This window comes from Eublepharis macularius, chromosome 15, assembly GCF_028583425.1.
Source record: "Eublepharis macularius isolate TG4126 chromosome 15, MPM_Emac_v1.0, whole genome shotgun sequence".
In the NCBI taxonomy this organism is placed as follows: Eukaryota; Metazoa; Chordata; class Lepidosauria; order Squamata; family Eublepharidae; genus Eublepharis; species Eublepharis macularius.
In genome coordinates this window covers 17,657,828-17,684,282 of record NC_072804.1, presented here as the reverse complement: position 1 = coordinate 17,684,282, position 26,455 = coordinate 17,657,828, and the positions used below count along the sequence as shown (strand labels likewise).

Below are 26,455 nucleotides of genomic sequence, written 5' to 3'. Positions count from 1 at the left end.
GAATTAATTACAATAATTGCAAGAACAGAATGTTGAAACAGAGATGGATGAACGTGCAACTCTCTGGATCTTCAATCTATTGTCCTAAAACAAGGAGTCAGATTAGGTCATTTGTCATTTCTGTTGACAAAGTGCCATAAATCTAAAGCTAGACGTTCTCAGCCTCAGATTATCTTGCAGATATTTGTGATACATCTCTACATAGCTTATCAAGAATGCTAGAATGCCTCTTGTTTGCGTGACTGATAACAACTTTGCTTGGACTCTACTCACAGCCATAGCTACAGTTTTGTGGACTGTTGGGGAAAATGGTATACAAAGTTTGGTTGGGCAACCTTCCCAGAGCTGGGCCAGACATGCTCAGAGATTGTAGGATTCCACTGTTCCCAAGACTCAGTCAGGAGTTTCTCTGAACTGTGCCTTTGGGGCAGTAGCTCAAGCACTGCAGAGTTCCAGAAGCTTTCAAAATCAGCCTCGAGAGGCTTTTGCATTGCGTTATTGAACTGCTCATTGAAGCTTCTCCCTCACTGATATACCACTGTATAAGCACCCACAAGTCACTTGCATTTTATTTATTTATTTACTCAGGGCTTTTTTTCTGGGAAAAGAGGTGGTAGAACTCAGTGGGTTGCCAGCACAGGGGGCAACTCTTGGCGGGAGGTGGTGGCCCTGGTACCACATGTGCGCGCACAAAGTGCACACACAATTCCCGGACCAATGACATCACTTTGGGTCAGCTGGAACAAGGGAGGAGTTTTTAAACGTTTAAATCACCCTTAGCGAAAATGGTCACATGGCCGGTGGGCCAGCCCCCTGATTTCCAGACAGAGGGGAGTTGAGATTGCCCTCCACACTGCTGAGCGGTGCGAAGGGCAATCTGAACTCCCCTCTGTCCGGAGATCAGGGGCGGGGCCACCAGCCATGTGTCCATTTTCAGGAGGTTCTGGAACTCTGTTCCACCATGTTCCAGCTGAAAAAAAGCCCTGGATTTACCTCATTTATATGCCTTTCCCCCACAATGGGGACACAAAGTAGCTTACGTTGTTCTCCCCTTCCTCCATTTTATCCTCAGAACAATCCAGTGTGATACATTGGGATAAGAGGGTATGACCGGTCCATAGCAGAGGGGGATTCGAACCTGGATCTCTCCTGGATCTCTCTGATCCTTATCAGTCATTCTAACCTCTACACCAAGCTGGCTGTGACGCCATATGTGTACAATCCTATTTTATGTTCCAAATCAGAGAAGAATTTTGGGGGGGGGGGCATGATTCTCAGTTCATAGTACAACAAAGAGTTATGAGCTAGATAAATTCACCTCCCAAGTCAGGTAACTAACAGTGAAATCCTAAGCAGGGTTACTCCAATCTAAGCCCATTGAAATCAGTGGGATTAGACTGGAGTAACTCTGTTTAGGATTTCAGTGTAATATCACTGAATGTCACTTTATTTATGTATTTTTTTCATTGATCCCCTGCCTTTTTCCCTCATGGGGACTCAAAGCTGCTTACATTGTTTTCCTCCCCTCTTTTTTATCCTCATAGCAACCCTGTGAGGTAGGTTAAGCTAAGAACGTGTGACTGGTTCAGAGTTACCCATGACAGAGTGGGGATTGCAATCTGGGTCTTCCTGACTGTAGTCCAGCACTGTGACCACTACACTGAAGTCTTTGACTTCATCCCTGTATACAGAATTATCATGGGACCTGAGCGTCTTGAAGTGACAACTGTGTAACGACTGTTCTGGGTGAATGAGCACTTTGTCTACCGGGTTATGGAAGAGTCAACAATTCTTGATTAAACAAGCCTGAGAAGATGCCTGTTTCTGGGGGTGAAAGCAAGCTCATAAAGAAACAAAATAGCTGAAGGGGAGAGCTACAGCAACAAAGCGGGAGTGAAAAGTATTTGCATAATTAGTTTATTGGTTAATCCAGCCATGGTGCCTAGCCTTGGCACTTTGGTATATTATTTAAACCATTGGAATTCACAATGACTAATCTGCCTTAATTAAATTTTTGAGTGTGCGACTACGGTTGCAGTTCTGTACTTAGTTAATAGGCTTAAGTACATGAGAAGAAGTTGTAGGATTTCAATCTGTGGTTACAATCAACCTGGGGATATATCCCTGTGCACAAATATTTGGAACTCGTTGAGATTGATTTCTGAGACATGAACGAGCACAGGACAGGTTGGCATGAGGTGTGACTTGCAAACTTTGGCCATCAGAGCTTCATAGAGTTTTGTCCAAAATTAACAGAAAAGTTATAAAATAAAGGTTTTTTTCTCCTGTAAGTGAAAACATGGATCTCCTTAAAGTCAATAATATTTTTACTGTTCCGACCAAGGGTGCAGGATCTTTAAAACAAAGACACCATTGCGCTTCTGAAGTAGGTCTGTTTTTGTTGCTGTTTTCTTTCATTAGAAGGAGTTGGCAAGAATTAAAGCAAATTTTGTCCTGTCTTGGATATAAGAAGACTTTAGAACTGATCCAGGCAGTGCCTAGCAGGGCTTTTTTTCAGCTGGAATGCAGTGGAATGGAGTTCTGGAACCTCTTGAAAATGGTCACATGGCTGGTGGCCCCGCCCCCTGATCTCCAGACAGAGGGGAGATTAGATTGCCCTCCGCGCCACTCAGCGGAGCGGAGGGCAATCTAAACTCGCCTCTGTCTGGAGATCAGGGGGCGGGCCACCGGCCATGTGACCATTTTCTCCGAGGGCAACCCACTGAGTTCCGCCACCTCTTTTCCCAGAAAAAAAGCCCTGGTGCCTAACATCTTATATCCTGCCTACTACAACAGCTTTTTACCTACACTAATTTTGCAAGGTCTGATCTTTCTGTTTGAATGGGGCAATTTCTCTCATATTGGATAATGGATGGGTCAAAAATGACAATTATAACCAAATCCCAATTCCTAATTTCAAAGACCATTTTCTCCTAATAACCTAGAACAGGAAGCAGAAGGTGACCAAAGAGAAAAGGTCTTTTTCTTCGAAAATGAGGAAACAGACTTTTCAGTAGTATCAGAGCTTTGAGGAAGGAAGCAAAATTCCATCCATAAAATTAAACAAGTTAAATAACTGACCCTGGAAATATGTGTTGGTTTAGTAATAAAAGACAGGCCTTATACGGGTGAATAACTTAAGAGAATGCTACAGGAAGGGCAAGTTGAGCAAAATAAACTCACCAGGATTTGCCAAGTCATAGTAAATTTATTCTGCCTGTGGAACATCGTAGATATGAGCATGATGTAACAGTAACGTTGGGTAACATGGAGGGTGCTACCAGACAAGAGAGGAGCTATGTTGGGGAAAATGTTATGGCACTTTAGGGAATAACATGGAAGTGACATCACGCTGCCCAGTGGAGATGTTTAATTTTTTTTCACCTGACAGCTGCTGGAGTGCAAGTGGCCAACAGGAGCTGGAAAGGGAAATCCCCCCAACCCCACAGTGGACATTTGGTATTCAGTTTGGTGTAGTGGTTAAGAGTGGTGGGACCCTAATGTGGAGAACTGGGTTTGATTCCCTACTCCTCCACTTGAAGCCAGCTGGGTGGCCTTGGGTCAGTCACAGCTTCTCAGAGCTCTCTCAGCCCCACCCACCTCACAGGGTGATTTTTGTGGGGATAATAATAACATACTTTGTAAACCACTCTGAGTGGGTGTTATGTTGTCCTAAAGGCCGGTATATAAATCAAATATTAGTATTATTACTAGCAACAAAGCCCGTTGTGAGAAAAAATACAATGGGCTCTAGAAAGGGGAGGATGGGCTGGTGGGCATTGCCTCCTCCTTCATGACTGATCCCAGCCAGGTGAAGGTTGGGGGGGGGAGGCATTGCAACTCGCTCCATGCTTGATTCCAGCAGGGTGAAGGCAGGGGGCAGGAATTGCCACCTGCTCTGCTCTTGATCCATGCTGGATGAAGGCAGGGGACGGGCATTGGCACCTGCTCCATGCCTGATCCTGGTTGGGTGAAGGGAAGTGGGCATTGCCTCATGCCCCACACTTGATCCCAGCCAGTGAAGAGGGGGCATTACCTCTTCTCCACGCCTGATCCCGGGTGGGTGAAGGTGGGGGGGCAGGCATTGCCACCTGCTCCACTCTTGATTTGGGCCAGGTGAGGGGGTGAGTGGGCATTGCTTCCTGCTATGCACCTGATCCTGGCCGGGTGAAGGCAGAGGGCGGGCATTGCTGCCTGCTCCGCTCCTGATCCTGGCCAAGTGAAGGGGGGCAGGTATTGCCACCTACTCTGCTCTGCTCCTGAACCCAGCTGGGTGAAAGGGGGTGAACATTGCCACCTGCTCTGCTCCTAATCCCAGTGAGGTGAAGGCAACGATGGGCTTTGCCACCTGCTCCATGCTTGATCCCAGCTGGGTGAAAGGGGGCGGGCATTGCCAACTGCTCCACTCCTGATCTCAGTTGGGTAAAGGCGGGGGGGGGCGGGCATTGCCACCTGCTCCACTCCTGATTCCTGCCAGGTGAAGAGGGGTTGGACATTGTCTCCTGCTCTGCTCCTGATCCCAGCTGTGTGAAGGCAGGGGGCAGGCATTGCCGCCTGCTCTGTGCCTGACCCCAGCCTGAGCTTCCCACTGCAGCGTCCTCTCTGGAGGAATGGGCTGTCTCATCTGGGCTTCCCTCCACAGCAACGCCCTCTGGAGGCCCGCCAGGGTAAGAAGTGAGTTGTCAGGAACACGGTTTGCCTTTTATATAGTAGGATTATCCCTATGTAACAGGCAATCAGACTGAGTCAGTGGGGTGGATCTAATCATCTTCCAAGTAGCCTTCCTCCCACTTAAGGAGTTTTTCATCAACTTGTGGCTCTTTCTCCAATGGATGAGCCACTGGAGGAAGGCTTCAAACTTGAAATATGGTGTATCAATCTTTTAATACATAATTAAATAAACTTTGCTCAGTAGAGTAGTAGGATGGAGTAGGTGCCACTGTAAGATGCTTTCCAAATGCCACCCTTCTCCCAATCGCTATCAAACACAATTGTGTTGCTATGACATATTTTGTGTGAATGTGTTTGTGTGTAAGACTGGATGGAGTAATTTATCTCAAGGTCAGTACAAGCATATCTTTAAGCCAATCAGCAGAGGTGCATAGTAAGCAGAGAAACATGGAATGTGGGACCCTGCGTTGCAGAGTAGGCATGGAAGAGAGAAACAAACTTACACTCAGAGTCTTGATTAACCTTTAGAAAAGAAATAAGAGTACTTTATTGTTGGAACGCCATGCACAATAGGAAAGATGAGAGATAGATCTCTATCTAGCCATCTAGTCTAAGGATACCAATGGGTGGCAGGAAAGGTGAGCCTGCCTCCAAGTCACCTAATTACTTGGGGGAAATAGCTTAAGGAGACATGGTGAGAGGGGGCAACTGGGATTCTCCACCTATGTGTATGGGGATTATTCCCATAGAGGACTCTCAAATAAATCAGTTAGATGTTCAATCAGAAAGGTTTTTTATTAAAGAGAAAATAAAAAGGGCAAAAGTACAGAAAACCACATACAGCACTCATATAAGGCTAAGAAAATCAGAGAGGAAATTGTCCTTTCTCTTACAGTTGGTAATCAGAGGGGGCAATCTGAAGTCAAACTGGCAAGAAAAAAGCTCCCTTCTTACCAGATTTTCACTCTTGATTACAGCCTCCAAGGTTGCTTTTCATGGCTTTGGCTACGTATCTCTCCACTGTATTTTCCTTAAAGAAATAAAGACTCCTTATCCACTGCTCAAGATCATTGGATCAAAGGAGCAGGAAAGGAAAGGAAAGGAAAGGAAAGGAAAGGAAAGGAAAGGAAAGGAAAGGAAAGGAAAGGAAAGGAAAGGAAAGGAAAGGAAAGGAAAAGCTGCTTTTCAGGGTAATAAAAATCCTGATACTGTTCATACATCTCCAGTATCCCATCTGAAGAATGCAATGGCACTTGTTTTGATTACGTTTGCCCAACTATTCTCCCTCGATTATCCTAACTGTGCTGTTCTGAAGTGTTTCTCACATCTATAAGGCCCCTATTTTTATGCCTTTGTTTTTGGAACAGTTTTTAAGGGAATCTTTGTTTATTGCCTGACTACAGCACTATCACAAGTTACAATGTGAAATTTAATTTTTTGCATTTTATGGCAATGAAAAAGCACTGGCCGGTGTATAAAATGTTTATTGAATTTAAGGTTGAATTAAACTGCTGTTTCATAAAAGCCAGGAAACATGCCATGTCCTCTAAGCATTTGATGGCTTCCTGTTAACTGCAAAAGTTTGTTATTGAAGGCATAAGAATGTACACATTTCAGGATGACCAGCATAGAAAATGGGAGTAGAGAGAGTTGGCTATTAGGGGAGGACACAGAAATTTTATTCAAGCTCACATTTGACTTTTAATCAAAATGATTGTTTATAACAACAACAACATTCAATTTATATACCGCCCTTCAAGATGACTTAACACCCACTCAGAGTGGTTTACAAAGCATGCCATTATTATCCCCACACAACAATCACCCTGTGCGGTGGGTGGGGCTGAGAGAGCTCCTAGAAGCTGTGAGTGACCCAAGATCACACAGCTGGCTACAAGTGGAGGAGTGGGGAATCAAACTTGGTTCTCCAGATTAGAGTTCTGTGCTCTTAACCACTACACCAAACTGGTGTTGTTTATATCCTTTAATATTGCTGTATTCTTTGTTGTGGTTCCATGACATTCCCATTGGCTTCAATGGGTGACATGTTCCTAAGTGTAATTTTTCTCTCTCACCAACTAGGATTAAATTCTCAGGGACTGTATCTTGCTCCCAAAGAATCTCCCCTGCCTAATTTCAGGTAGACATGAGATAGCACCCCTGTTTTAAAGATAATTTAAATTCTTGCTCTAGGAAAAGAAATTTGGAACTTCAATATAAGAAAGAGAAAAATTATTTATTTATTTTCAATTTATATTCTGCCGTCCCCACATTTCCAGCAGGCTCAGGGCGGATTACAGACACATACAGTTAAAATGTATACATATGTATATAAAATATATATTATTATATATTATTATAAGATAATATATAATATGGCAGAGTGCTCATTTGACTTGTCATTAAGGTAGGCAGCGTTACAGAGTAGGCTCTTTAGAGACCTCCAAGCAAACACACTGTCACATACAATTTTACAATTACTGTAACACAACAAGTTTCAAAATTGCACATTGCAGGCAAGTGCTAAGTGGGGGAGGAGAGCTGGGAGGGGGCACAGTGACAAAAACACATGGACACAGTGCTGGAGGTAAAGAGGCTACAACTTTATTGAGATTACAGCTCAGGGAGCAAAGGCGTGCATAAGGCACTGATCTGAGCATCGGCTGACCCGCCTGCCAAGCTGGATATGGCAGAGTGCACATGTGACTTGTCATTAAGGTAGGCAGAGTTACAGAGCAGGCTCTTTAGAGATCTCCAGGCATACACACTGGTTGCTTCCACACATGTTGGATAATCCACTTTCAATACTCTTTAGTGAACATTTGAAACTGATTTTCCATGTGTGGAACAAAAAATCCACTTCTAAAGGATTACGAAAGTGCATTGAAAGTGCATTATTCAACGTGTGTGGAAATGGCCACTGTCACATACCACTTAACAATTAGTGTAACAAAGCACGTTTCAGAATTGCACATTTCAGTGGGAAAGTATTCAGCATAAGCAGGGATATGGTAATACTGCTCCTGCAAAGCCAAATCAAAGGCCTTCCCAGGCCACTGAGAGAGTGCTACGACTGGCAGAAATGCAGCGCATGGGAACCTATCGGCACAATCTTCTTTGCTGGCAAGACTGATCTACTTGGCTATTTAGGCAACATCCCTGGCAACTATATTACCTGACGACTTACTCCTCCAGTGTTAAATTGTTTAGTTAATGCATTTTGAACTCAGCTCTCCTCTAGGGAGCTCAGAGTGGCATACACGGTTCTCTCATCCTCTATTTTATACCTGCAATAGCCCTCTGCTATAGGTTAGGCTGAGGGATAAATCACACAAGACGAATTACACGAGGATGCTCAAGTGAAGGGAGACGCAAAGTTAGCTGGAAAGTGTAGTCTGAATTTCACCTCTCTCTACACAGCCGGCTAGACCTCTCCTCAGAGGGTTAATTTCACCTCTCTACAGAGCTCCTTCTTCAGAGGGTTTGTTAATAATTGACAGAGCCTTGGGGGGGGGGCAAAAAGGAAATTAACAAACCCTCTAAGGAGCGATCTTTGCCAGCTCTGTAGAGAGTGAAATTCAAACGGCACTTCCCGGTTAACATTGGATCTCCCTTCACTTGAACATCCTTGTGTAATTCATCTTGTGTGGTTTAGCTCTGAGAGAGAATGACTGGACCAAGTTCACCAAGTAAACGTCATGGCAAAGGAGGGTTTGAACTCGTCTACCCAGTTCTAGTGCAACCTTTTAACCATTATAACACACTGGCTTCTTTCTCCCTCTGAATCCTATCACCCTTATCAAACCAAAACACTATCTGTTGCCTGCCAGAGTACCAGGGGATAATGACCTTTCCTGATTATTATTTAGTATCGTTAATTTTTTTTTAAAAAAAGAGATTTACATTTCAAAAAATGAGATTTGTCCCCTATTCAGAATGAAGAGGCAGACACAAGAGTTGGGGATTAAAGGGCCGCTTTATTAAATTACAACAACATAACTGTCAACACGGCAAGGGCCTAACTAGAGGTACAGGTCAGGCCCTGGGGTCACTCCTGGACCTTCGCCGTGACCTGCCTGGGCAAGCCCCCACTGCCCCGGGTGCGAGCCATCCATGCACATGGCTGGGATCCGGCCTGGCCAGGCGAAGTGGTTCCCCCCCTTAAAGCTCCCCTACCTGGACATAAAGCTGCGGGGGGGGGGGAGACTGGCTCACCCAGGGGTTTCCCATCAGGGTGTCTGTCCTCACAACTGGGCTGTAAAGCAACCAGCCACTCTTGACAGACCCCCAATTCCCCACCAATGGAGCTATGCCAAGGGGGCTCACTGGCCTGCTGATTTCCCCCAACTTCTGACCTGCCAGAAGCAGCTCCTAACAGACCCACCATAAGCCAATTACCTCTCCATACAAACAGTACAAGGTAGGTAAAAAACTCCTCACCCTATTGCCAATTGTGGGAAAGGAGAAAAAATTCCTTCCTGGCCCTGATGAACAGCGACCAGCTAAACCTGCACTGAAATTGGGTGAGGTGGGTGGGCTGAGCATGAGGTGTGAAGGAGACACTGAGGGATGGAGCAGCCCTATAAGGCCTCTTGCTCCACCCCCTCCAGCATTCCCATATGGCCAGGGAAACATGGCTGCCTCCTCCTCTTTTAGGGAGGCAAATTGCGGCCCCCAGCTGAAGCAGCTGTTGCCACTGGCTGGGAACACTGTATTGTTATAATAACAATATTAAAGAAGGGGGTTATTTGGTTTAGATTTTGATTATTTAATGTCTAACTGTACATCTATGATGTATGGAGAGCTTCCATGGCATAGTGGATAGTGTTGAATTAAGATTCTGGAAGATCCATGTTCAAATCCTTACTTCTGACATGGAAGGCCAGTGGATGTCCTTGGGCCCGTCACGCACTCTCAGCCTGGCAGCCTACCTCACAGAGTTTTTGTGGTGGGGAAATGGAGGTGGGGAGAATGATGTTCTAAGTAGGGTCCTCTTACCCTCTGGGCACTCACCAAATCAGTCTGAGGCCTGCATGATGACATCACTTCTGAGAGTGATGTCATCATGCCATGCCAGGAGCATGACTGGGAGGACCATTCCCCTGCCTTTCCCCCCTTCTGGCCAAGTGAGTGGTGGCAGGGGGTGGAGGGTGGGAGTGGGGGATCCTCTGCCCCCAACCAGGGGACCAGGCAGCCCTAATTCTAAGCCAGTTTGAGTCCCAATTGGGGATAATTTTTTTTAAATTTTATTTATAAAAAATAATTGTATTTATAAAAATATAAATAAATAAATTCAAATGCATGCAATATTTGACCTTACAAAATTACATAAGATTTCTAAAGTAATTATCTCTAAAGTATATTTATTTTTAAAGTAATAACATTAAACTGCTGGAAGAATGTGAACAGCAATGACATTTTCCTCTCTGGAAAAATATTTTCTGGTCAGAGGTACACGAATTTGAATATGATCATGTGTCCCTTTTTCTCTGCCTCTCATTGTATGTGTTATAATTCACTAAGAGGGTTTTGTGTTCACAGAAACTTTTGACATGATTGGTTAAGCTGCCATGATGTCAGAGGGAAGACTGAAGCTACTCTAGGGGCCATTGGCTATACTACTCTGAGGCTATGAAAGAAAGGAGAGATTTGGAAAGGAAGCCTGGGAGAGAAAGTGGGCTAGACTCTAATTAGCTGCTAGAGAGATGACGGGGTGGCCAGACCACCAGCTTCATATACCTTGCTTGGGAATTTTCAGTGGGATCTGACTGATGGCTGATAGAATTCTGGCCTCAGAGCAGAACCACAAGTGACGCCTGACACAGGTTGGACACTTGCCAGCTTCCCTCAAGTTTTGGCGGGAAATGTAGGCAGCTTGGCGGAATGTTGGACAAGTGACAGTTGAAAAGTCCATTGGACAACAGTTGGAGAGCGAAGCTGCGAGACCAGGATGCCTACATTTCCCATCAAAACTTGAGGGAAGCCGACTAGTGTCCAACCTGTGCCTTTTGTCACTTGTGGTTCTGCTCTCAGTCTGCTCCAGTAGCAAAATATTTAGTTCTTATGGGAAAATGTGATCCAGAAGAAGGGTTATATAAAGGTCTCTTTCCCTTAGGGGGTGTCAGAGGCACGATAAAGAACCAGACAAGAGTCTCTTCTGTGCTGTTGACCTTTATGCCAAATAAGTTGGCCTATTACCAGAGGAGAGCTCAGCAGCTTTCCGTGGGTCATTAAAACCGAATGGAGCTGCTGCTGGATTGGCTAATTTATTCTCGCTGAGTATCTAATGATCTGTGAGGTGAAACATGGGTGGTGGATAAAAAAAATACAGAGCGTGATTGGATTTCAGACTGAAAAATACTTCCATTAGGATGTAAGACGTCAAATAGGGTACTGCAAGGAATCAATGAAATTCCAGTCTTTGACTATGGAAACAAAATATACCGTTTTAGGTTAAAAGAAAACTCACCTCCATTTTAGAGTATCAGTTTTACTTATTAAAATACCTGGAAGGTGGCAACTGAAATGAAATAGACTATAAGCCAAGCTACAAGTGACGCATTACACATGGAGAGCACTTGATTGGTCCGCGCAAGTTTACCTGGGAAGTGTAGTTGGAGACTCCTTCCCCCCTCTGTTTCCCTTCTCCATTTTTAAGAACTGATGGTGGAGTAGCAGTGGTGGCAGCCTCAGCAGCTCCTTCTGCCACTGCTCGCCACCTGCCAGCTTCAGGCTCCGTGTGGGGGCAGGCAGTTACTGCTCTCTCCCAGGATGCCCTGCGTCCGGCATGCTGCCTGCCCCTGGGAAGCTGCTCCAGAGAAAGCCACCATGTTGGCAAAGCTCCTGCCACAGTGACAGCCGAGGGATCTGTTGCTGCTGCTGCTCTAACATGCCCTCGCTCAGGGGGCAGGGGAAGGGCATGTTAGAGCAGCAGTAGCAGCAGGTCTCTCTTCTGTTGCTGCAGCTGGAGCTTTGCTGATGCGGTGGCTTTCTCTGGAGCAGTTCCCTGGGGGCAGGCAGTCCGCTGGACACAGGGCACTCTGGGAGAAAGCAGCAGCAGCTGCCACTGCTACTCCACCATCCATTCTTAAAAATGGAGAAGGGAAACAGAGAGGGGAAGGAGTCTCTAACTACACTTCCCAGGTAAACGTGCATGGACCCACCATGTGTAATGCGTCACTTGTAGCTTTGCTCTATACAAAGGGGTAAATAGAATATTGCCACTGGAGTGGTGTTAGAAATGTAAACAGCATTCCATATCAAAAAGGATAAAGTAGAATTGTAGGAAATGGATGGACCATTAGTCTAATCCAGCAGGCCTTTTCTTATGTTATCTGCTACTTATACAGAATCAAATCAAGCCCTCTCCTTAAGCCAATGAATCAGCAATGTTAATGAGGTAAGCAGCACTAGAAAGCCAGATCTATCATCAGTATGGTGTCAAGATCTCTGTGTGACTTTGATTGGAAAACATCCCTTTCAGTTATATATCTGTGACTCACTCAGTCCTCACCTCACCTTCTTGAATCCTAAGGGCTAACTGAGGGCCAAACCACAAGAGATGAATTACACATGTCTATGCGAGTGAATATAATCATGTCTGTTCCTATCCGCCTGTGTCCATCTTTTCCGAGGTTAGCACATATCCTGTAGCACTAGCCTGTGCACTTATAGGCTATATGTGTAATCGCAGTGGCGATTCGCTGGTGCAGAGCAGCCACTTCCCAACCAGGAGAAAGGGTGGGGTCAGATGGGGAAGGGGAGGGTGAATGAGGGAAAAGGGATGCTTGGGGGGAGGTCTGAAGAGAAATGCCTGGTGGAATCTTCTCTCTTAAAATCATCAGTACAGCCTACCTCCTGACCAGGAGAGGTGGGGGGGGGGAGAAAGAGGGGAAAGGGATGTTTGGCAAAGTGGAGGTGCATGATGGGATAGCATCCCGTGTCATGGAGGAATGCTGAAGAAACTCATTGCAGCCTGAGCCAGAACGAACATGGGGATGTGTGCAGTGTGGCTGCACTGTGCAAGTGGACAGGACAGCAACAGGGAAACGTGTAAATGCATTCATGTGCCATTCACGTGCCTTTAGTCTCGTGTAGCATTTCTTTGAGACGCAATGCTGGGAGCTCTACGAAGAGGTCTTCCCTCCCTTTTCAAAGGTGGAACCGCAGCATAAGGATCTGATTCAAACTGGGGTTATAGAGCAGGGGAAAAGTGTTAGAAATAACAATGTCTGGTGTACTGCAGCAGCAAGAAGTAAGAAGAGCCTACCATGCAGGGGGCAGCAAGGATCACTTAGTTAGGACAGTGAGAGCAGCACCTCTCTTGTTTCCTGGGGGTCATTTCCTTGTCTTGTCTCCTATTGGGCTAAACAGGGCAATATCCTGCTTCTTCTCTCTCCTGCCACACTTCTTCTCTGTCTCTGCAAGATGTAGTCAGATAGCTAGGATCTCTCTCTCCCCCGTTCCCTCAAGTATGTAACTTCCTCAAATAAAGCTTTTGCCTCTCTGACCAGCTCGGCGTTTAATTCCGCAGCGTTGTTTAACACTCGCTCTAACAAAAAGAGGTTTAATCCTTCCCTTGTTTTGCTGTTTGAAACAGCCCCTCCAGATTGTTGGTAGACCCAGAGAAGAAAAATATGCGGGCAAAGAGAGCGTTCCATGATAGCACAGGGAAAGTGTTGAATTTGATTGGTGTAAATGCACAAAGGGAAATTGTAACACACACACACACACAGACACAATATGTCCCTGATTTAGACTGAGGTTCTCCTGAGCGCTATTTCCCTTTCTAAAATTCTCTGGAAGGTCTGTTGATGTTTTGATCCAAAGCCAGAATCCAGCAGTCTGAACATTTCTGAATAATACCAACAGTTGTTAATTTCCTTTGAATGGCTTAGTTATAATGATATTAAAGACAAGAATTTTTGGCTAGGATTTTACTTAGTTAATGTTCAACTGCACATCCCTTTGCCTCTATAACTGCCATTTCCCAAGTCCTAGATTATCTTCTCATTGCTGAATCTTAAAAGTTTCATCGAGTCCTGGTTAGGGTTACCAATGAGCCTAGGAACAAATGTCCTGTCCCTTTAATAAAGGTTTAATTTGGGGAAATGGGCAGCTGCAACTTTTCATGGCAAGGAGGTAACATCACCCGGCAAAGGATGTTTTCTCTCCTGTTTCAAACCCAAGTTCACATCCTTCTTGGCTTTTTCCCAGTGGTTTCTCTTGCGGCAATTCCTTCATTCTTTCTCTTTCTCCCTATAGTCTGTTTTAGATTTCAAGATTCTCAGGAGAAGGAATCTATTTTTGCATACACATCCACGTTTGCTGCCGCTGTATAAATACATTAACAAACCCATCACTCCTAGTTGGTCTGGGTCACCTCAAGAAGCCTTTGGATTTTTTAAATTTTTTAAATTGATGTTGTGAACATCCAAAGCTATAATTTAATTGGGCCACTTTGGAGGAAGAAAGTGGTTGTAGGATTTTAACCTTTGCCTGCATTGATCAAACAATAACAAGGTAGTTCTCTTCTGTTGTGGCATCCTTGTATTTTTATTTGCGTAAGACAAGCAGAAATTCACCTGGTCTTGCTTTTCTTGGATGGAAAGGATGAATGCCTGGTTGTTATGCAGCTCTGTTAAGCAGCAAAGAGCCTCTGCAATGGGGAAAAGGAAGCCATCTTAAGCAAATCTACTCAGAAATTAGTTCCGTGTTATTTAACGGGGTTCACTCCCAGGAAAATGTAAGGCGGCATTGAATAATATGGGGCTAACATCTGAGCAGACCTGCCTGAGATGCTTCCCAAAGAGGCCGCCATGTCTGTTGGATATAATTGGCAAAAATCGGTGATTTCCTGAAGTCCGGTGGGAATTAGTTCTCTGAAGAAATTTAAACAAGTGCTGCTTCCAGCTCTAAATTCTTGCAATTTATTGCCCCTTTCTGCCCTGATAAAAGCTTTTTAGCCACACTATCAAGACCCGCACACATTGCTGGCAGGATTAATTCACTCCGCTGTACTGAGCTTTGTGACCTTTTCAGATGTAAATTGTGTTATGCATTGTTGAAGAACATGTAACTGGAAAACATAAGCTCATGCCAGCAGAAACAAGCTGCCTGAAAGAACTGCAGTGGAAGAATAGTTGTTTCAGCAAGCATTTAATTATCCCAAGCAATATTAATCAACTGCTTGGCTTTAGAACGGGTCTCTCAATGTAATTTAAGGACATGTCTCCGTGGGAGCTCTCCAGGTCCAATTTTCTGGTCTGCTCATTAGTGTTAAACAAGAAGTGAATGAAGGGAAAGCCTCAGAACACAGGTACAGGATCTCACAAGCTGTCATCCACCAAGCCAAACACAGGTATGGCAGTTCACCAAGGGTTCGAGATGTCTCCTCCTGTATTCGGCTGTCTGCCTGAGTCTTCAAAAAGAGCAAAAGGAGTTGACAAGACACTGGCAAGCCACCATATGTACTGGTGGTCTGCATTCAGCTTAATAGATCATGAGATATTCAAGTCTGCCAGAGGCCTGACGATCACAGGAATATTCTCATGACAGGAAAAAAGACCAACGTTCCATTAGCCAAAGCCGTTTGGCTGTAAAATGCCTTCTGAAGCACAAGCATTAGTCATCCGTTCCTGTGGGCAGTTTCATAGATAAGCGCTCCACATCCCCAAGTGCTGGCCTGATGGGTTGGAAGGCAATCAGCTGTGCGTCCAATCCACATCTTGCCAAAGGATAACTAGATGTGGCTGAGAGCTAGTAGCAAAATCAGGAGGTGGATCAAAACGCTGGTGTGCCGCCACGTATTTATGATGGACTGTTTTGGCTCAGTTTGCCATGCTGAGACGTGTGACTGGGCTCAGCTAATGCAAGTAGATGTACTGAGAGCTTCATGGTGAAAATGTTCACCAGGGGAACATAGCTTTACATGTTTATATGAACAGTATAAGCTTCGATATATTGTCGAAGGCTTTCATGGCCAGAAAACAATGGTTGTTGTGGACTTTCTGGGCTATATAGCCGTGGTCTTGGCATTGTAGTTCCTGACATTTCACCAGCAGCTGGGACTGGCATCTTCAGAGGTGTAGCACCAAAACAGCCCAGAAAATCCACAACAACTAGTATAAGCTTCCTCACTTATATGCAAAGTGACCTCCTGACAACATCTCCTCAAAGTTACCCGGTGAAGTTTATCATGAACCTGTGCAGTAGCTGCTAGGCAAGGCCTCCTTGGTTTATTAGCTTTGGTGTAGTGGGTAAGAGCGGCAGGACTCTAATCTGGAGAACTAGGTTTGATTCCCCACTCCCCTACTTGAAGCCAGCTTGGGTAACCTTGGATCAGTCACAGATTCTCGGAGCTCTCTCAGCCCCACCCACTTCAGAGGGTGATTGTCGTGAGCAGGGCTTTTTTTCTGGGAAAAGAGGTGGTGGAACTCAGTGGGTTGCCCTCGGTGAAAATGGTCACATGGCTGGTGGCCCCGCCCCCTGATCTCCAGACAGAGGGGAGTTTAGATTGCCCTCTGCACCACTCAGTGGCATGGAGGGCAATCTCAACTCCCCTCTGTCTGGAGATCAGGGGGCGGGGCCACCAGCCATGTGACCATTTTCAAGAGGTTCTGGAACTCCGTTCCACTGCGTTCCTGCTGAAAAAAAGCCCTGGTCGTGAGGATAATAGTAACAACTCTGAGTGTGGCATTAAGTTGTCCTGAAGGGCGGTATATAAATAGAATGTTGTTGTTGTTCACGGTCAGTTAGGCCATTCAATTGTCTGGCATATGTGGAGTGTGGGATTGCTTGCAGTTCATCCCCCTCTTTTTGCAGCTCAGTGTTTCCCTTTAAACTACCGCGCCACAGAATGCATTGGCTACTTTTTGCACCTGCCCAGTCAGCAGAATCTATCTGAGCAGCGATTGCTGGAGCTTATTATAAAATTAGCTGGGCTCGCAGGCAGTCTCGAATGGCACCTGGGGACACCTGAGCAATAAGAGAAAGCTCCAGTGCGGCTTTCCCTCACATGCCTTTTAGTATTGGAGACTGCGGCAGAGGAGTGGTGGTGCTGGAGAAGCTGCTGTGTGAAAGTTGTCCAAACATAAAAGAATGCTGTGCGAATGTATTTATTTATTTAGTTATTTATTTGCCAAATACTTACATTATGGGCCAATCTGTATACAGAAATTGGGAGGAAATCTTTCATATGGAAGACTAAGACAGACAGGAGGATTTTTTTACTCTAGATCAATTGATGACTTTTTTCATTTTCTCAGCTGAGGTCTTGTCCGGGGGGGGGGGGGGGTGAGTGTGTGTGTGTCACCACCTCCTGCCTGCCGTTTCAAGTGCTGATTACAGCTACTCAAACCCCTAGCAGGTCTCCTGGGAGGATGGCTTACCCCGTTTGATTGAGACTCACCAGTCTCTGGGTTCTTTCACCTGGGGGATTCTGCACACAGTTGGTCAGATACTCAAAGACACAAGACTTATACAAACAGATGTTTTATTAACTCAGAGGAGTGTATGCAGATGGCAGGAACTACTCCCTTTAAGGCACAAACAAGAGGCATTAAAACAACAAACCGCTAGACTATTCTGCTGACTGACTAAAAACATAAACTTGCTAACTTGCCTTTCTGAAGAGGCTTGAGGCTCATACTCACAATCCATAACCCATGCCAGGCAGGTAGTCATCTCAGGCCTGACCTGGAGCAAAGTCTCTCACATGCTAACATAGCATGGAATAGTTCACAAACATCTCAGTGAGTGTGTGTGGCGTGGTTGGGTGCCTCGTGAACAGCGAGGAGGAGTCATCCTTTTTCTAAGATTGCCAGCCAGTCAGAGGCACCTTGTAATCAGCGTTGCTGGGCTGAGAAGGTGTCCGTGCAGAGCCCAAACTCCCTTGTCTCTCAAGGACGCCAGCTCCAGGTGCAATTAATCACTGAGCTGCACACTCCACTTCTAGGGTGTCAGGCCAAACTGGGCCTGTAAGAACTTAAACCAATATAGGCAAATGGGCTCGCTATGGCTCTGCTAGACAGATATGATCTGCCAATTTTGCTGAACGGCAATATTTCCATTTGCAACATTTGTTGGTGTTGAAATAGGGTCTGGCGGCTTTGAGTGCTTCAGAATCAACTTTATTTCTAGAAACTCCTACTGAATCAACACAGAAAACAAAGTCTTCAATATTTGTTTTTAAATAATTGATGTCAGTTAATAAATATGATATGCGTAGTCTCAGAGATGAATCCAATAGTTAACTAAATCATCCAAATCTGCCAAGCAATGGAACCTGGCTTTAAGCCTCACACCTGTTGCTTCTATGATCTTAAGTTGCAACTTACTCAGCAAAAAATTATGTTTAGGGTATACTGGACACCACTGCACATTTTTAATAAAGGATTAAGTACAGTGTCCAGTTGTGGGCATTGTAACTTAAACGATGCAACTCTTAAGCATATACTTTGGACATGTCCAAGTATTAAGACCATTTGAAAGGAAGCCATTTCTCATATTAATTTTATATTAGAATATTCATTTCTTTTTGAAGATGTTTATGTATTTTTAACCTATTTGTCTGTTTTATGGAACCTAATCAATGGTCAATGGAAATGGACCCTGTATGCCCTTAGGTAAAGGTAAAGGTAGCCCCCTGTGCAAGCACCGAGTCATTACTGACCCATGGGGGGACATCACATCACAATGTTTTCTTGGTAGATTTTTTTGTTACGGGGTGGTTTGCCATTGCCTTCCCCAGTCATCTACACTTTACATCAGGAAACTGGGTGCTCATTTTACTGACCTCCGAAGGATGGAAGGCTGAGTCAACCTTGAGCTGGCTACCTGAACGCAGCTTCCGCCGGGATTGAACCCAGGTCGTGAGCAGAGCTTGGGCTGCAGCACTGCAGCTTATCACTCTGCGCCACGGGGCTCTTACAATCACTAAAAAGATGTTGTCCGGGGTCCGAGTCACAGCCCCCAGACTTGCCAGGAGGGAGCAGTGGGAGGCAACCAGGAGGCAGTGGCCCTACCACCCCAGCCAGCAACCACGTCCAGAACCTGCCCACTCCAGGGGGAAGGGGTGAAAGGCCAAAGCCTCAGAGGGCTGGAGGGAGCAGGGAGAGACCAGCCAGTCCCACCCTCCAGGGGGAAGAGAGGGGGCTTAGCAGGACAGAGGAAAAGGGCCAAGGCAGGGGGAATAGGGACCCAGCAGCAGCCCAAACAGAGCTCTTACCAGCCAAGGAGGAGAAGCAGCCACTACAGCCCAGAGCCACACCCAGCTAAAGGACAGGAGCCTGGCTCAGGAGTTGCTAGGAGCCAAGCCCCTCCAGGTGGAGCTGCCACAGGCATTCTGGGGGAGGAGATGGGCAGCCCCGCCCAGCATCAATGAGCAGGCAGCCCAGAAGCTGGCCAGGGCAATTCCTCGCGAGCAAGGCCAGGCAAGCTCAGCAGCACAGAAGCCGGCTGGGGCAGTTCCTCGCGAGCAAGGCCAGGCAAGCTCAGCAGTTCAAAGGCCTACTGGGGCAGCTCCTCATGAGCAAGGCCAAGGAGACCTCAGCTGGGGATGGCTCGCATTCAACCCCACCCTGCCAGCAAGGCAAGGAAGCCAAGAAGGGATTAGTGGTAGAAGGGAAACACCTGAGGGAAGGCACAGCTGGGCCAAGTCAGGAGAGGGAACAAGCCTAGACGGAGGGCGGGGCAAGGAAACCCTATATAAGGTGGCTAGGAAGAGCTCTGAGGTGGTGGGTGTGAGTAAGGAGTGATGGTGTGGAGTGAAAGCAGAGTAGTGCAAGAATGGAGGAGGAGGAGGAGGAGGAGGAGGAGGAGGAGGAGGAGGCGGGGGCGGGCGGGCGGGGGCGGGCGGGCGGGCGGGCGGGCGAGGACGCAGGGGGTAAGCAGGCCAGTGAGTGGATTGAGAGGGAGTTAGGGTGATGTATACTGCCCCTCCTTCCACAGAGCAGGGTCCTGCAGCATCCCTGGTGCCCCTCTGATGTCAGGGCCGGCCCAGCCGGTGCCCTTCCCAGCGGCGGCAGCAACAAGCCCTGACAGATGTCTCCTACTGCATCGGAAAGGCAAAAGCCCATTTTCCATAATTCATTGGATTGAGGACCTTATAAACTTATCAGCATTTGATTGTATCACATATAGATGACAATCGAGTATAGACTTATTTTTAGATATTTGGAAACCTTTTATAGAAGCCTGTGTATAAACTTGCTGCCATTGTTGTGTTTTGTTTCTTGTGTGTGTGTGTTATACAATTACATTAAAAAAAATAAGCCCCACCTTTCTGCCCTCAGCAGGGTGGGAAATAGATTTTTAAAAAATAAGAAAAATCACAGTTTAAAAATCATTAAAATCAGCAGTGACAACAAAACACATCACTAATACAAAAAAGCTAAAATATACTTACAAAAACATGAAAGCAACAATTAAAACTTAGGGCCTTACCCCACCAAGTCAGGTAAATGGAGTGGCAAGTGGGTTCCCAGCCGACAGGAAAGTTCAGTTCCAGGCCCCAAGATCTGCATAGTCTTAAGAATGTCCAAGACTGATCAGAAGGGGTGGGGGGAATGTATCTGTATTAAGTCAGCCGCTGGGGCCCTCCCATGCCCAGTTCAGGCCACCACAGCCTGCTTTTTCATCTGCTCTCAATGCCCTGGTCTTCTCCTCTTTCAGGCAGACAGGTCTCCCCACTCACAAAGTTTCAATTCATGTGTGTATTCAAGTGTGTACAAAAACATCAAAATCCCAGGTGCTAGGAACTAAGGACATGTATTTTGAAATTTTTCATTGTGTTTCCATATCTGGGGCTCTTGAGTGACATGTTTATCATGATTGGGTAGTTTTCCATTGGGGCGTTGCCAGCTCAGACGTGAAATTGGTTAGGTTTTTTTCATTCTCATGATTTCCATAGCTGTTCTTTTCAATAAGGAAGGAGAGGAGAGAGAATTGGAGGTTTGGGGCACCTATTTTTGCATTTGAGGCACCAAAATTGCCCAGAACCCAGTCTTCCCTCTAATATAAATAATCACTAAGTTTCAAGGATATTGAACAAAGGGGGCTGATTTTACAGATCCCCAAATTTGGCCTCTGTCTGCACAGCCACACTAAGTTTTCTCTAATTCCTAAAATGGCTGTCAAGTAGAGATGGGCATGAACCGCATTACGAACTTCAAAAACCCACGAAATTGGCGATCATGCGATCGCAATCCGGTGGTTCGTGGTTGTCCAAAGCTAACAAACCAGTGTTTGGGAGAGGCCTGGTTCGGTGTGTTCAGCTGCGGTTCGGGAAACCAGACACTCAGGCACCAGCAATCAATTCCTCTGGCAATGGAGCTGGGGGAATGCCTGAACTCTGTCTGCGCTCCTTCTGTCACCCTGGAAGCCCGAATGGAAGCCCAGCTTACCTTGATCGGCAGGTCTTCCTTCCAACCATGGAGCTGCAAAGTGGTTACAAGTTGGGAGAAGACACCCAGGGGAGGGAGGGGGAAGGGGGTGTTCTGTAGCCATAGGCACTCCAATCTCATCCCTGCAAACCCTGATAGGCAGCTCTGACGGCCAAACACAGACCTCCTGCATTGCTCAATGGGACCTGTGCTTATAAATAGCCATGGGCTCCCAGGCTGGGTTTCACTTTCAGCGAGCAGTGGAGAGGGGCAGAGCTCTTGCTTGCCACTTGCTAGCCTTTGGGGAGAGAGACAGAGTATAATTGAGCTTGGATTTTTGTGGGAGTTTCCTGGGGGCCTTGGATTGGAGAGGGTATAACTCCAAGATCCCTTTTGCAATCTTGTCCAAACTTGGGTGATGGCTGTAGGAGAACCTGCAAAAGACTCCCCAGGAATATGGGCTCTCTAAGTGCTACAGGGGCCATTCCATGCCCCACAAACCGTGAACGGCAAACCGGTTCGGCAACGGAAAATGTTCATTGCGGTTCGTGACTTCAGGATCGTCATTGGCACCGAACCATGAACCGCTGGTTGATTTAATTTTTTTTGTTCGTGCCCATGTCTACTGTCAAGCCAGCAGGTGGTTTCAGCCAGCCACCAGCATTAAAAACAAACAAAGCCCTGTCTGCCTTCATTTCATTTCCTTATGCTGGGAGTGAATGACATATTTTTTTTAACATTTCCACTGAAAACTCTGCCTTTGCCTTCCTTCCTTGTTGTGGTTTGTTGTTTGTTTCTTTTTGGAAAGTGAGGAAAGCTTCCATTGCAACCCACCCCCCTCTATCTTTGCACTTTCATTATTCTCTATGGGAGATTGGGGCAGAGGGGCCGGACTCATGTTTTAACCAAATGTCACCACCAGTGGAGTGTCTTCTTCCTGTCCTTCAAAGATCCCCAAGTTGCCAACAAATTGGGCAAAGTGTTCGAGTTCTACAGGCCCTGAGGAAGCCACCTTCGCCATTAGGCTTTTCTACTTTCACAAGAAAAAGTTGTGAAACTCCAGCCCACAAATAGAAGTGAAGGGGGAAGAAGGAGGGGAAAGAAAATGGCAGCTCTTTTGGGATTGGCTGCAGTGTTCTTTGCTCCTTTCTTGAAATGATCTAATTGGAAGGGAGAAACTCAGTACAGATTCAGAGTGAAATGTGAGCTCATGCACTGCTGGGAAACTCTGGAACTTGAAAAAAAAACCCATGGATTTCATGAGGGAGGGAGGGAGGGGTTTCATGACTACCTTTTCCCACAATTTTTATGGCTCAGGATTTTTGAGACACACATCCCTGTTAGGAATCCTAGGAAACACACTTTCCCAAGGCACCTGTGTACTCATGGAGCTCAACAGCCTTGTAAACTGAAGCCACTAGTCTGAAGGAATTCATATTTTAGAGCCAGGTGAATATGGTTTTGGGGACATCGCTAGACCTAAGGTATACAAGCCTTAAATAGGAAAGGGTTTCAAGTTGTTATTAAAAGCCTCTGTTTCCAAAGGTTCTCTGTTCAGTTTTCGGATCAGTAGCAGATGTGCAAAACAGTTATATTAAACACTAAAATATGATATAGAAGTGGGAAATTAGATGCAATATTTTTATTTATTTTTGATTTTTATTCCTCCCCACATTTCCAGCAGGCTCAGGGCGGATTACAAAATACATAACGGTTAAAATATATAAAACAGTTATTATAGTTAACAATTCTAAAAACATCCAACTTACACAGTTAAAATACAATTATAAATATCAACATAATGGCACAGAATTCCACTGATCAAATTTAAAACAACTTCAGAGCACCTCTGCATTAAAGAGTTTTTAAAAATGGGGGTATTGGTGGTGGGGAGGGCCCAATCCCTCATCAACTGGCCAGGGGGGCTCCACCTAGCACTGCCCATATGCCTGGCAGAACAGCTCCATCTTGCAGGCTCGGCAAAAGGATAACAAATCTTTCCGGGCCTTAGTCTCTTCAGACAGAGTGTTCCACCAGGCTGGGGCCAGGAGTCAGGACCGAAAAGGCCCTGGTCCTGGTCAATGCCAGGCGGGCCTCCCTGGGGCCAGGGACCTTTAACAGATGTTTCTCACTAGAACGGAGAGTCCTCTGGGGTTCATATGGGGAGAGACGGTCTTGTAGATACGCTGGTCCCAGCCCGCGTTTTTGTTTTTTGTTTCAACTCTTTCCAGCATCTCAAGTATGCCGCAATATATTGCTAAAACACAAACTAGTCTTCAACATTCCTTTATGTTTTAGTGTGATCAAAAAACACAATTCACAGAGGCTATGCAGATGAAGGGACAGGACTGGGGAGATAAGCATAGGCTTGGTCCTCAATAGCTGGAATTGCCAGAAGTGGAGCAAGTTTGGATCCCTAGTTCAGAGCTAAGCCACAAGAGACGAACTGCACGTGAAGGGAGTCACACTGTTAGCTGGGAAGCTGAGTTTTAAAAGACAGATTAGAAGGCTTTGACAATTTCTCCTCTCTCTACAGAGCCAGAAAAGATTGATCCTTAGAGGGTTTGTTAATTTCCTCTTCGCCTCCTGAAGCTCTGTCAGTTTCATCTCCCCTTCTAGGAGGCGAAGAGGAAATAAACAAACCCTCTGAGGAGCGATCTTTGCTGGCTCTGTAGAGAGGGGAAATTGACAAAGCCTTCTGATCTCTTTTAAAACTCAGCTTCCCAGCTAACATTGCAACTCCCTACACATGGGCATCTTCATGTGATTTGTCTCTTGTAGTTTAGCTCAGAGACACCTGTAGTACTGGCCAACAAAAAAATAAAGTTCAGGCAACTACTTTCCCTTCTCTCATTCCCTTGTCCATATCCAATGCTAGTAGTATTACACCAAAAGTGACCACACATGTACATCATGGGGACTGGATGGACAAGCACTGTGGATTTTGTTGACTTTATATTATTACTTGTGATTACAAATTGCAACTTTCATAAGAGGAAAAGAGAATCAGATGTGTATTTGCAAACTTTATCAAGGAATGTTGAAAATGCCAATTAATTTTGTCAATGAATGTTTGTCCTGCCCCACCTTCTGCCAACAGCAGGCTGATTTCCCTATCTGTCCCACTCCTCCACAGCAGTCTCTGTCGATCACAGGAATGATTGGGTGAGGGGCTGTAGCTCAGAGGTAGAGCATCTGGTTTGTGTGCAGAAGGTCCCAGGTTCAATTCCTGGCATCTTCAGTTAAAAGGACCAGGTAGCAGGTGAAGGTGATGGGAAAGACCGAGACCTCAGAGAGCTGCTGCCAGCCAGAGGAGAAAATACTGACTTTGGTAGGCCAGGGATTTGACTGAGAGCCAAGCTACAAGTGACGAATGACCAAGTGGAGCGCACGTGAATGGCAAGTGAACAGGGAGGAACACACGTTGTCAGTCTATGGAAAACAGGATACCTTGGAGCTGTCTCCCTCTCCTTGCAGCAAGAAATCCAGCCTCTCTTGAGTCAAGGGTTTTTATTGAGAAATTAAAACTACAGCGTATATATGTCCATAGGTTACACAAAAGCATGTAAAAGCATCTGGCTGTACACAGGGCTCTTGTTGAGAATGATGTATGGAATGCTTGCTACAAAGCTCCAGCCCCTCCCTGCAAGCCCCCCACCCTCAGTGCCCAACCAGCTGGGTATAGTCAGTGGGAGAATAGGAGGGAACCGTCCCAAGGCCGCTGTGGTGACCCATCCGAGATAAGAGCGCTGTCTTCCCAGGAGCTGGATGACTTATGTTATCCAGTGTGTGTGACACACACATCCAGTGTGTGTGACACACACACAGAGGATGATTGTAAAGCACGTAAAGATGGAGGGACTGTGGGCAACAGACCGGACACACGTGAGTCTGTTCACTTGCCAGGCAAGTGTCATTCGTCACTAGTAGCTTGGCTCTCAGGATAAGGCAGTTTCATATGACCATGAGATTATTCCGGGTGTCATGGGACCAGGGTGGAAGGACATTCATGCAGATCAGGGGGCTGCATGGAGTGGGACTAAGGGGTGAAATTATTCCTTCTGCACGTGCAACTCCGTGGATGGAAGTGGGAGGAGGGAGTTATTTCACTCCCTTCCCCTTCTGTAATGCGGCCTCCTGGCCCTCATGGTTGAATCCTTGAGTTCAATGTTTTATTTATTTAAGCAACAAACAATACATAAAAGATAAAGAGAAAAAACCAAAATCATCTAACAAATCAAACTAACAATACTTAGAACATAAAAGAGAAAAAAGAGAGAATGAAAATAAGAAAATGAAGTCATATGGAATTTTTTTTAAAGGACTAAATAAACTACAAACAGGTTTCCAATTTTCTCCACTACAAATATGTATCATTTTCAAATTTTCACTCACTCTATGAAAAGAAAAAGAAAATACATGTAGGGTTGGGGGATATGGTGGGGGGTACTGTCATGAACACGATGACATCACTTCTAGGAAATGCTGTGGTATAGAGCTATACAGAACTACAGAATCCATAGAGCTTCCAGTGATTCCCATAACTAACTACCATTTTCAGGTTTTCCCCAGAAGTGATGTCATCATGCTGTGGACACCATAGACTCCCCCCCCCCAAACGGCAGTAAGCAATGGAAGCTCTGGGTGGGACATCGTATATTAATAATAATATTTGATTTATACACTGCCCTTCAGGGCAACTTAACACCCACTCAGAGTGGTTTACAAGATATGTTATTATCCCCACACTTTGGGGTTGAGAGAGCTCTGAGAAGCTGGGACTGACCCAAGGTCACTCAGCTGGCTTCAAACAGAGGAGTGGGGAATCAAACCTGGTTCTCCAGATTAGAGTCCCACTGCTCTTAACTACTACACCAAACTGGCTCTAGCTGCCAAGCCCCTGACTAAGGGCTTGGTGTTGGAATATAGGTTGCAAGGTCTGACATTCAGTCATTATGGGGTTAATGTGTTTACCCAGTGTGCTCTTGGCTTGTATTGACCTGGAAGGAAACCTGGCAGAGAGCCAATAGCCTTATCTAATTCAAAGCCCAGGAAACTGAGAAACTACTATTAGTCAACAAGTCAGGTGATTTCCTCTCTAGGGTCAACAAGAAGAAGATCTCCATTAATCATGCTAAGTTTGTACTCCATATTGTTAAGATGTAGGGGATAGAGTTCTTTGTTTTCTTCCTTTAGAAGTAAACTTTTCTTTTTTAGGTTGGTTAGATTTTTTTTCTTTAATAGAGAGTGCCCTAGAATAATTCCATGGCTGGGGGGAGGAGGGAGGAGGAGAAGGAGGCTAAAAAGGAACGTGGGTCTCTTTCTCTCTTGTGCAGATTAACAAGCCGTGAAAGGCGTCAGCAATGGTCTATACAAGGTTCCAGCATCTATGCTGTGGTCAC

At 45.7% G+C, this 26,455-nt stretch overlaps 1 non-coding gene across 1 annotated transcript; it reads left to right on the top strand.

Annotated features, from left to right (window-relative positions):
- Positions 1-24,222: 24,222 nt before the first annotated feature.
- Positions 24,223-24,294, top strand: TRNAT-UGU (transfer RNA threonine (anticodon UGU)). The gene has a single exon. It is a non-coding gene; the product is annotated as a tRNA-Thr (tRNA).
- Positions 24,295-26,455: the final 2,161 nt, after the last annotated feature.